The sequence below is a fragment of the Megalops cyprinoides genome, chromosome 12, assembly GCF_013368585.1.
Source record: "Megalops cyprinoides isolate fMegCyp1 chromosome 12, fMegCyp1.pri, whole genome shotgun sequence".
Taxonomy (NCBI): Eukaryota; Metazoa; Chordata; class Actinopteri; order Elopiformes; family Megalopidae; genus Megalops; species Megalops cyprinoides.
The window spans coordinates 34,605,209-34,616,390 of record NC_050594.1 but is presented as its reverse complement, the minus strand read 5'-3'; positions in this window follow the sequence as shown (position 1 = coordinate 34,616,390).

The window sequence follows — 11,182 nt, the reverse complement described above, 5'->3', positions numbered from 1 at the left end:
CTGTTGCATTCAGAGGAAAAGGCATTACTGGGCCTGCAACAGCACAGACAGGGTGCACAGTACTGCATGAGCTGTGTGTGCGTCTCTGTGCACTAGCCCTGGCCACCGGCCCGGCACTGTTTCTAGTGTTACACCCTGTCACAGACAGCGCTGGCACCACCCCGCGCCTCTGTTCGTCCGGTGACTCATGAGATGGAGAAATTATCTGGCGAGATCCAACAAGACGGTTATATATAGCCTCCCGCTCACACAACCACAATCTGAACTGCAGGGAATCAAGTCAAGTTCGACAAGCAGGCTCTCGCTCCACGTCAGAGAGGGCTTTGATCTTTGAACCACATGCTGCTTGTGTGTTGATGGTGCCAGGCTCCTTTCTGAGAACTGACTTTTACTTTACTGATTAAAAATTATTAACCACATTTTGTTTCACAAATATTTCCACTGAAATTAAATCTTGCACAATAGGTTTTTGACCGGCTGATGATGACTTTGGGTGTTTCCATGGGCAACTTCTACAGAGAAGCAAGGAGGCAAAGGAGCTATTGGAAGACAGTAGACCCTTATTTGCATAACAGGTATGTGAAATGGACTATTATAAACAAAACTGCCATTAAAATCTCAAATGTAGTCTGCAAAGCTACTCTCTCTTTGCTCTAGGATCTGCCTCCAGAACTCCAGGTTTTTGTTTGTTTTGAATGGTCATTTTTTTCCATCTTTAACTGCTGTTGCAGTGAGTAGGTTTCTTCTTGGCTGTTGCTGTTCACGAGCTTGTTTTGCTGTTTGCCAAGGAGTCACAGTGGTGCATGTGGCGGTATGCCCAACATATCAAGGGCAGAGCCTTCACTACCAATCCACCACAGCTCTACTCTCCCAGCTGCGAACACCTGCGAGACAATGAGCCGGTCTCTACATTCAGTCACAATTTGGTCATTTACACGCCGAATGGCAAAGCTGCACACCTCCTGTCAGGGGCTGGGTGCCCCTTCATCTTCTCTTTGGCAGACTCCCGAATGCAACTTTCCAAAACAGGGCACCCAATCACTTGGTTCAATGAAGCATTTGCTCAAGTGAAGGAAAGGGTTGCTTATACACAGAGAGAAGGATACCTGCTGGATTGCATACTCCTAAGAGCAGATTTACAAGATCAGCACAGCGAGTATGCAGTTTTGCTGCTATTAAAACCAGCTAACATTTCCCCTCCAAGATCTAGGGACTGGAGATGTGTTTGCTACACATTGTGTGAAGTGCAGGACACATAAACACAACATTTCATGTGTTCAGATGTAGTGTTACATAGATAGTGACTGACATTCACTGCTTATTCATGCAAACCTGAGAACCTCAGTCAGTCATCTCAGTGACTAAAGAGCATGTGTAAGAGTGTGTCTGAACATGTGCATGAGGAATGTAAGAGAAAATGATCATGTGCTAGCTGTGTGTAACACAATGTGTGAGAGTGTGCATAATGTATGCAATGTGTAAGGTTGTTTGTGAGATGTGTGAGAGTATTTAATGCATATGTAAGTAAGTCCAAAAATGTACATGAGTACAGGAACATGGCAGTTAAAAGACATACTGGGAGCACAAGCAGTAGGTAGGTGTGCATGTGTGTGTAGGTGCACATGTGAGCTATGTGGAAGACAGTGTGTGTGCTCATGAGAGACGTGTGGGAGGGTGTATGGGGGGCAAGTAGCTATGGTGCCCCAAGAGGGCTAAACTATCCCTGATTAAAGGCTGTTGTCTCTGGTGTTCCTTCTCAAAATTCACACACTCCTCACCCACAGAGGGAGTGTCAGCCCATCACTATGGCAACTCCAGCCTTACATTTAATTATACCCCGAGGCAAGCACCGTCAGTGTGCCTCTCCATTTCTTCTCTACTCTCTCTGCTCTGTGCCCCGGACCCCTCCCCAGAACAGCAGGGAGGGGGGTTCTCAGAGACACTGATGCACCCTGAGTGTCCTCACTAAATAGCACCTCGACATCCTTCCTGTGTGTCTGTCCTCTCCACCTCTCTCCTTTCCTCATCTCCACCATGAATTATTCACTTCCTCCGGAACGCCTGCACTCCCCAAAAAATCTCCTGCAGCACTTAGTCTGCAGGCTCTCATCAGCCTCACTTCAATGTCCGCCAGAACCCCACTGCCATTCACGTGTCCCCCGTTTGCTGGTTCACTGACACCAGCTAGGTGTTGGGATGTCACCAGAGGGGGGTGCTGTGGTGGAGAGCCCTCTCACAGTGCCAGGCTGCAGTTATGGGAGGCTAGCATTGTGCCAGTGACTGTGTGGGATGGAGAATCTAGCCTCTGCTTGCCTTACAGAGAGATCACTACCATCTGCAACTGGAAAAAGGGGCGGAAGTGTAGCATAGTGGTAAGGTTGAGGGCTAATACCCAAAAGGTTGCTGGTTGGATTCCCCACTGGGGCCAAGGTACTTCCTCATATATTGCTGTATAAACAGATAACATGTAAGTATAGTAACCTATACAAGTCACTCTGAATAAGAGCATCTGCTAATGTAGTGTAATGTAATGCAATGGACATAGTGTGAGTAATGCCACAGACACAGGCTGGAGCATTATACAGTCAGCACTCCTTCCTCTCCGCTCTGCTGCTGTGGGAGAGAGGCCCTGGATCCTGCTGCAAGTCTATACTACCATAATCATTGTCTGGGAAGCTCAGTTCAAGCTGCGCCTGCAAAGCCCCCCCGCACACCCCCCCAATGCTCTGACGCCACAGAACAGGAAAGGGAGGAATGACAAGCGCCCCCCTCCTCCCACAGACGTGCTGCAATTGGAACCAGCTGCTGCCGTGTGCCCTGTGTGGCTCCGCATCTGCATTGGCATGGCAACAGGGCCATGCTTCCTCCTGCGGGCAAGGAGGGGGGGGTCTCTGGTGTCAAGGTGGAGAGGGCCGGTGCGGGGAGGGGGTGACTGTGTCAGAGCTGAAAGTGTGGGAGACATGACCACTTGACCCCCCCCAAATCACACTGCCAAGCGCATGCACACCCACACACAGCCCTGCACATCCTCTCTTACTGGGAATATTTCAGATAGCAGGACTGACTCCAACTCTGGGAGGCTGGGAGGGGAGTGTTCCCATAACCTGAAATTCCAAATGACACAAACGCAGGGAGGGATGCAGGGCAAGTTCTTTGTGAAGTGCAGGCTTTTTCCCACTCAGCACACAAGTGGTGAATCTATCCTAACAGCATAAAGGCTTGCAGATGGCTCTCCTGTTTCAGTTTCACAACCCATTCTTCTCTAATTTGAGAATTCAGGATGTGGCTTTCATGACAATAGAGAAGGAATGTTTCAGTTAGCTCACAATAGCAGGCAGTGGGGAGGGACCAGAGCCCAGCCTCATTCATGGGTGCACTGAGAGTGACAAAGACTAAACACTGCATTTTTCAATGCACAGATTTTTGGTCCTCTCTCAATTTTTTAAAAAATTTTTTTGGCTTCCTTGCTCAAACCAGCTCCCAGCTGCAAAGTGATTCTTCCTTACATCTGGGTTTACAATACAAACCCTTGTTCTCATCTTTAAAGACACTGCTATTGCTGCCGTCAACAACTGGACATTTAGCTCAGCAGATACTCAGGAATAATCCTGATCAGAACAGAAATGGATATTTCTATAATTCGGCAGAGGCCTGCTCCTCTATGAGGGAGAACAAGCCAATCTTACAAAATACTAGAAAACATTTCTCTGTATCCTCCCTGCAAGGCAGGAAGTGATTAAAGTGCAAATTACAGAAATTAACAACCTGTCCTTGCACCTCATTCAGATGGCACAGGCCAATGAAACCCCTGTCAATCAATCTGAGTGCATGCTGACTAGGCTGGGTGATTACGTAGCTGTGCAATGATGGACAGGCAAAGAGCCTGATTTGTTACTGCAGGCATGTGGAGCATCCAGCATGCACAGCACTACAAGAAACATACACAGGTAACTGCTGTGCTGGATATGAATGGTCCTCTTCCGCTGTGGAGGGAACGACTTCTGATACACTTGCATGCCAACCATTTAAGTGCTAACTGGGGGATGGGCACAGCTTCACTGATGCCATGCAAGCAACCTGTAGGCACCTGATGACTCACAAGGTATCTGAAAATGGTGAGAAGAGGCACCCCTGCTGACATGCCCAAACCTAACTCTGGCGGAATCAAGCTAGTTTGTTCTGCGGCCGCGGGTTCCCATTCACTGTCGACTGATGACACGGCAGGGATCGATTCCATGCCGTGGAGCTCGGCAAGAGTTCAAAGTGAAAGCCTTAACCACAGAGCTACTCGCACTGGACAGGACTTTAAACAAACATCAGAATGTTGCATCATATCTAATAATTCCAAATCTACAAGATAGTGGTTCTTGATAGAGAGCTCCAGAGCAGCAGTGCGGCCCAACCATCCATCAGCCAGCACTGTAGGAAACGCTTGCCTGCACAGTTTTCAACAGCTGCTTTTAATGTGTTTAATGTGTGGAGTGGGAGCCTAGTTACGTGTCTTGGCAGCCAATCAAAGGGGCACATTAGGAATAAATGGTGTGTGTGTACACTGATAAATGTAGGAGGCTGCAAACTGTCTTCATTTACACCATTCTTCAAGTGAGAACTAAGTACTTCACCCTATTTCACCCAATTTGAAAAGCAGTAGAAAACCTAATAATATGACAATGATGAAGTCACATTCTTTTCATGATAAGGACAGAGGAACCATCCTCGAAGTTTGAACACTTTTTTTCTAGTAACACACCTGCAAATTTACCTCTTTCACGTGCTCTCTCTGTCATGACCTCCGCATCACTGGTTGGATGAATATCATCTCTGGAACACTGTATAACACATCCAATTTCAGGCAATTCCAAAGGCAGTTATCATCATAATTAAAGATAATTCTTACAGTTGTCCTTTTGGTGTGCCCGACTCCATTTATCCAAACTTGAGGGCCTTACATACATATTTTAATAGTTATATCATACTCAAGAGAGAGGAACTGAAGTACAATGATCTGAGACCTCATTTCTTGACTGTGTGGGTTCAGCAGCCCTGAAACAGAGGCTCCAAAACCAAGGGGCCGACTCATGTCTTGCACCTCTTGCCTGCTGATGAGCCCACTGATTCCAGACATAGAAACTCTTGCCAATGCATTCTTTTTACCCTGAGAGAATCTAGCTTTTGATAATATTTCCCAAACAGAATGTATTAGCAGGAAGGCAGCATTATGATTTTACACTACTCTACTTCTCAAAAAATTGTGAATCTGATTGTGATATTGATGAAGGCTGTTGGCTATTGAGGAAGGTACTTAGCCCTTTATTGCCTGAGTAAATATCCTGCTGTATAAATGGACAGTTTTTGAAGACAATATGCCAGCTATGGGCATTATCTTTAATTAGGGTATCCGGTAGCAAAGAATGCTTTCTCTATATAGAACAGCACTAACCGACACACCATTCAGTGCTTCTTTCCATGAGGTGATCATTAAGCTGGAGGCTTCAAAAGAGCTTGACTGGGTCGCCTGTAATTTTGATTTTTTTTTTTTTTCCATTGGAGAGGTCTTGGTTTAGCCTTCATTTTATTGTATCGTTCAGGCTGTAATTCCTATCCCCTGAGCCTCTTTGTGTCAATAATAAGATTTGCAATCACTCTCAATCTGTTTCACACAGTGTTGTGACAAGGGGGTTTAAGTTATTAAATGGAGAGGAAAATATATGTTTCCACACAATGGTGATGATTTCCTTTTCCAGGTAATACCATTCTTTTCTCTTATTACACACTCCACTTCAAGACATCTTTTCAATTGTCGTCCTATTCTTTGATCTAATTTTCAATCGCATGGTATTTCCCAGAAGCCAACTTCTTCTAAAGCAGTTTTTGAAATCATGATTAAGTTTGCCCTCTAACATCACATCTTATGGCTTTTGATGAATATTCTCTCATCAATAAATCAAATTTAATTTTCCCTAAATCCCTCTAAAAATCTTGGTGGCAGATGTGATGCCAAACCTAATGATATGAATATGTTTAATCAGATTTGTGCTCAGCAATTTCAAGTTGGCTCCAGTGCTGGGTTTTTAACACTGTGTTGAGCTACAGAGATTTGGTCAGATCTTTTGGGTTCTAGCTGCATCTAATCAGCAAGGCCCTCTGAATAGCCCACAAAAGCTCAACCACAATCTCCAATGACAGGTGCTGTAGCCTCCTGACAAAACATACATGGATGTCATTTTCACAATGCAGCCCCCACATGCTCTTACAACAAACCCCCTTCCCTTTCCTTCTTCCGCTTTCATTGTTGGTTTTTCCTCTTTCTTCCCCAGTGGACAAGCACACAAGCAAGGAGATCACATTGGGGCTGTGACTGCCTCGGTGTCATGTCTCTGTGTACACATACACATGCTCAAACCTTTCACCAAGGCATCAGAAAACCTGATATAAAGAACCCATACAAGGGTTAAACCTTTCAGAGTGTTCCATTCTTGGTGCTTTTAGGAGGTGTGCCTTAGCAGATAACAGGGGGTGTTGTTATCTTAGGGGCGCTTATATTTCTGCTCAGACCCTGGAGGGCCAGTCTATATGCTGGTGTTCTCAACAGCATATGCTCTTAATTGTTAACAAAGTTTAATATCCTTGTCTCACAAGTACCAAAACCCCTCTCAGACCGGTGTTTGGTCACCCTCCGCTTGCAGCATGGGTTGAGGACAAGGGTGCGTCGTTGCCACAGAAAAGGTGGGAAGTTCCATCCGCGCTCATCCCTGAGCAAGCATGCTCAAGGCTGCAGGAAGCTGACCTTGGGGCCCCAAGTGGCTGGCCCCTCTCACATACTATCCCAGGCTGATGGAGGGGGAGAGACAGGAACACCCCTTGCCTTTCTAAGTGCACCATCTCGCCTGACTACACAGCATACAGATTCTACACAGTGCATCTACCAGACACAAGACGATTTTCAGGATCAAAGTTTTCCCACAGATAACTTTCCAGAAACTCCTCAGTGCACATTCTCAACTTTTGCTGACACATGTAAATAACTCATGATTCTAGAAAAAATGCATTATTTAATAAACTTTAAACTAGGTTGTTTAAATATCTACTGTAAAAAAAGCAATTATACACTAATTACATCCTCTACACAGCTGCTCTTAAGAAATAAAACAAAGAAGAACAAATTATGTTAATCTGGCAACACCACATTACCAGTGAATTCAATTTTTATCTGCTGAGACAGAGGCACGAGCGTGCATTTTCAGGAGGCAATGCAGTGCCTGCACCACGGTACCTGACAGTGAGAGGAACAGGTGTTGCTGACCAGCTAAGTGCTTCCACACAGATGTGTTCAGGTTGCCATTAAAGCAGTCTTGTACACAGTGATCAGATTTCCGTTGTTGCATTTATTAACAGTGATTAACTGACAGCACCAAAATCCATGCACTTGCTTGTGCACACACACACTGATCCAGAGAGACTAGCTGCTTGTGTTCTGACAGTCACACTTATCTGCCCTGAGGTGGTCTGCAGGTGTAATCGCTCTACAGGAGTCCCCTGGCTCTTTTCTGTCCTCCCTGGTCTCCCAGTTCCATCAGCACAAGGACGTCACCTCCAGAAAGCACTGAATCCCCAAAGCCTCCTCACAGCACTCTCCAGTGACTCATTACTCTACATTATTTATTTGTTAAGTAGAGGCCCCTTCTTCACAGGGACTAAAATAGCTTCAGCTTTACATAGTTTCCATTTGTACTTCTGGACCCTCACAGAGGCAACTTAGATTAAGTGCCATGCCCAGGTCTACAGGAGCCGATTCAGACCTGTGAGCTTTTGGTTAAAAGGCCTCTGCCTCTCAGCAATCTCTGCACTGCCCACACTTTTAGGAGCAGCTGTGTGTGACCAGGTCTGTCATGTCGGATGAGCCTTGGTGTGTCCTCACTGTGTTCCCCCTCTTACTGGCCCTGAAACTACCTCATTTCATATCATTGACAAATACAGCTTCCCTTGCAACTGCCATTCCTCCATTCTGAGGGCACCCTGGGAATACCAGGCCAAAAAAGCATTTCGGTCTTCCTTCTACAGTTATCACTGTGATTGAGATGTAATGGTATGCAAACTAAATTCCATTAGTAAGTCACTCCGGTTTCTTCTGTCTGTAGGGAAGAGGTACTAAATTGATGGAGGAGTTTACATAAACAAGCAGGTATGCAGGCTAAAGTGAGACTATTTACTATAGCTAAAAAAAATGCAATGCAATACAATACAACTTAGCATCAGACAGATGGCTAAGGGCTGGGGGATGACACAGATGGCAAACAGATAAGCACACAACCTTGCCAATGCAGAAAAACAATTTAACTTACCCATAGCAACAAAACCTCCACAACACTCCACCACTTACCATCTACTCATCCCAACACAGGATGTAAAGAACATGTTCTAACAGCCAAACAGAATGGGAACCAGAACTATCTGACTCTTAGTAACCAATCTGCAAGCCTAACTCAAAAAGCAGTTCAAGACTCGCTTGACATGCCCATCATTACAATGCTATGCAATGAATCCACCTGAAGGCATGACGAAAAGAGCTCTCATCAAACCACCCATTGTATTCTACTGTCATTTCTATCTAGAGAAAGGGACACAGACACAAAAGTTGTGGGGTAAAGCAGGCTCATTACAAATGTCTGTGATGTTCTTTTCTCCAGGGAAACAATACTGACATTCCAAATTCTACCCAACACCCAAGTGTAGAGAAAGGAAGAGGACTTGTAACCAGATGGTGGAAGTGTGACACCGCTGGCATTCCTCTGGGCAAGATACTGATCGTGAACTACGTCAGCCAGCTGTATACAAATAATATTTTTTCATTGTAATAAATAAGATGATAAATTTGAGCTGTGACAGAGTTCATCTTCTAAACTGTTTAAAATAAATCAAAACTAGGTCATTTAGCACAGGGAAACCATTTGTGACCTTGTGTGGCATAGCCACACGTGTAGGTTCAGTTCAATCTTATTCTGAGACCTTGAACTGCAAAATGAATGGCTGCCAAATGCAGTACATGCCTTGGATCAGCATTCACGTTTAGGTTTGATGAGGTTCAAACTGGTTCCAAGCCAAAAAACAATACAAGGAAATCGGTACTGGTGAGGGTGTGCAAGCAAACCTGATACCAGCACTGATTGGTTGATTGATTGATTTATGGATCCAAGTCATCTTGCAAACCAAAACAAAACAAAGGTGTGATCACCTCCTGTTTCCACTTGAGACCACTGTGTGCCACCGAACTGAATGTCTGGTTTTGGAAACTGAAAAGATCCAAGACACGCAGGTTAGTATTTAAAAGAGAAGTTAACAAAGAGTGTGGGCTGGAGCAATTAAAGCTGTGGGAAGCCTGGTTTATGAGTTTACGTGCCTGCAGTCCAGCTCCACTCTTAGCAAACAACAAACACTCCGCCTTCACAGGCTTTTCTCTGTGTTACTTGTTTGGTAGGTTTTCTTTCCGCCTCATAAAGCATTCAATGATTTAACCGCTCCAATTCAGAGGGCAAGTTGCTATGACAGGAAACAGCCAAAAAACACAATGAATCATCAGTCGAGTAGACAGATACATCATAACTGTGGAAATAGGGCTGTTTTTTAATCATTTGTGATAAAACCACTGTCAAGGTAAGGATAAAAAATAGTGCTTTTTTAAACAAACAATGCCTCTAAAAAGTTAAGAATGTTATTTTACAGTAGAAAATTTTAGAAAATTCAGAGCGGCCAGCTGTGAACTCCTGAGACCATTCTTCGAATAACACATAACGGACACAGGCATTGAACGGTCCTGTAAAATAAGAGTGGCTGATTGTCCAGATTCAAAAACAAAACCCTATAAATGGTGGGAGGAACAGATCTTGAATGGATCTTTTACATCTTCCCTCTGATATGATGAACTATCCAATTGGGATATTGACAGTTTCACTTTATCTAAATGTGTGAAGTGTGGCTTCTCTCCTTTTCCTCTAGTCTTACTACTGCAGACACAGACACAACGTACAATGCCAATGGCACCACACACACAGCTCACTGAGTGGTACAGGTCACAGCTGATAACCTGTAGCCCTTTTCCACTATGGAGCTGTGCTGCCAGAGTCCAAAAAAAAAAAAAAAAACCTCAGTTTCACATGTGTCTCCACTATCGGGCACTCATACTGAGCAAGAAACAACTGTAAAATTCTGACCCGATAACTTATCTAGCACTGCTTAATGACACTACATGTAATCACCAAATGCACACTGTGGTCTTGAATTTTTTCCAGCCAATATAAGCCTAGTTAACTTCACAAAAGAAAATTAACCCCATATTCACAACTGTGCAGAGACCAAAGCCGCTGCCCTCGGCTTCCCACAATGCAACAGCAAAGTCTATCTGACACGAGACCAAGTCAAGCATAAAGCTGATTTTTTCCTTGTTCCCTCTTATAACTGTATGGCAATCTCTACACTGCAGAGCCAGAAACTGCTTCACCACACAAGTGAGAACATTTACAACACTCTCCATTAGCGGCGCAGCGGATCACAAAACTCAGGGTTCGAATCGGATTGCTTTTCGGAGCAGCAAAAAAAAAAAAAAAAAAAAGGCAAATATAATTTTGTTTTCCATTTATTACTTAAAATACTTAAAGAACACTTAAAGCAAGGAACTTTTGCCCATGGTCTTAAATGAAAACAACATTCAAGATGTCCAATGTTTAAATAAAATCTTAAAATAAAATATTCAATACTCAATTGTTAAATTAAAGTGCAATATGAGCGCTTGTTCCGCTGTTCTTCGGCTGTGTCCGAAATTGCTCCCTATTCACTATATAGTGCATATATATAGATGCACATCCATACATACATACATACATATATATATATATATATATATATATATATATATATATATATATATATATATATATATGTATATGGATGTGCATCTCCATCACTGAGGCCGATGCGATACACATCTCGATGCATTGCCAACGATCCAATACATTAAAGATACATATGAAGCAACTACTAATGCGATACGATATGATTCACCCCCTACTGCGATGCAGTGCGATTCGACACGATTTGATTCAACACAAGGCGATTCCACGCGATACGATGCGAGTCAAAAGAATACGATGCTATGCAATTCAATTTGGTACAGATACTTTGTTAGTAA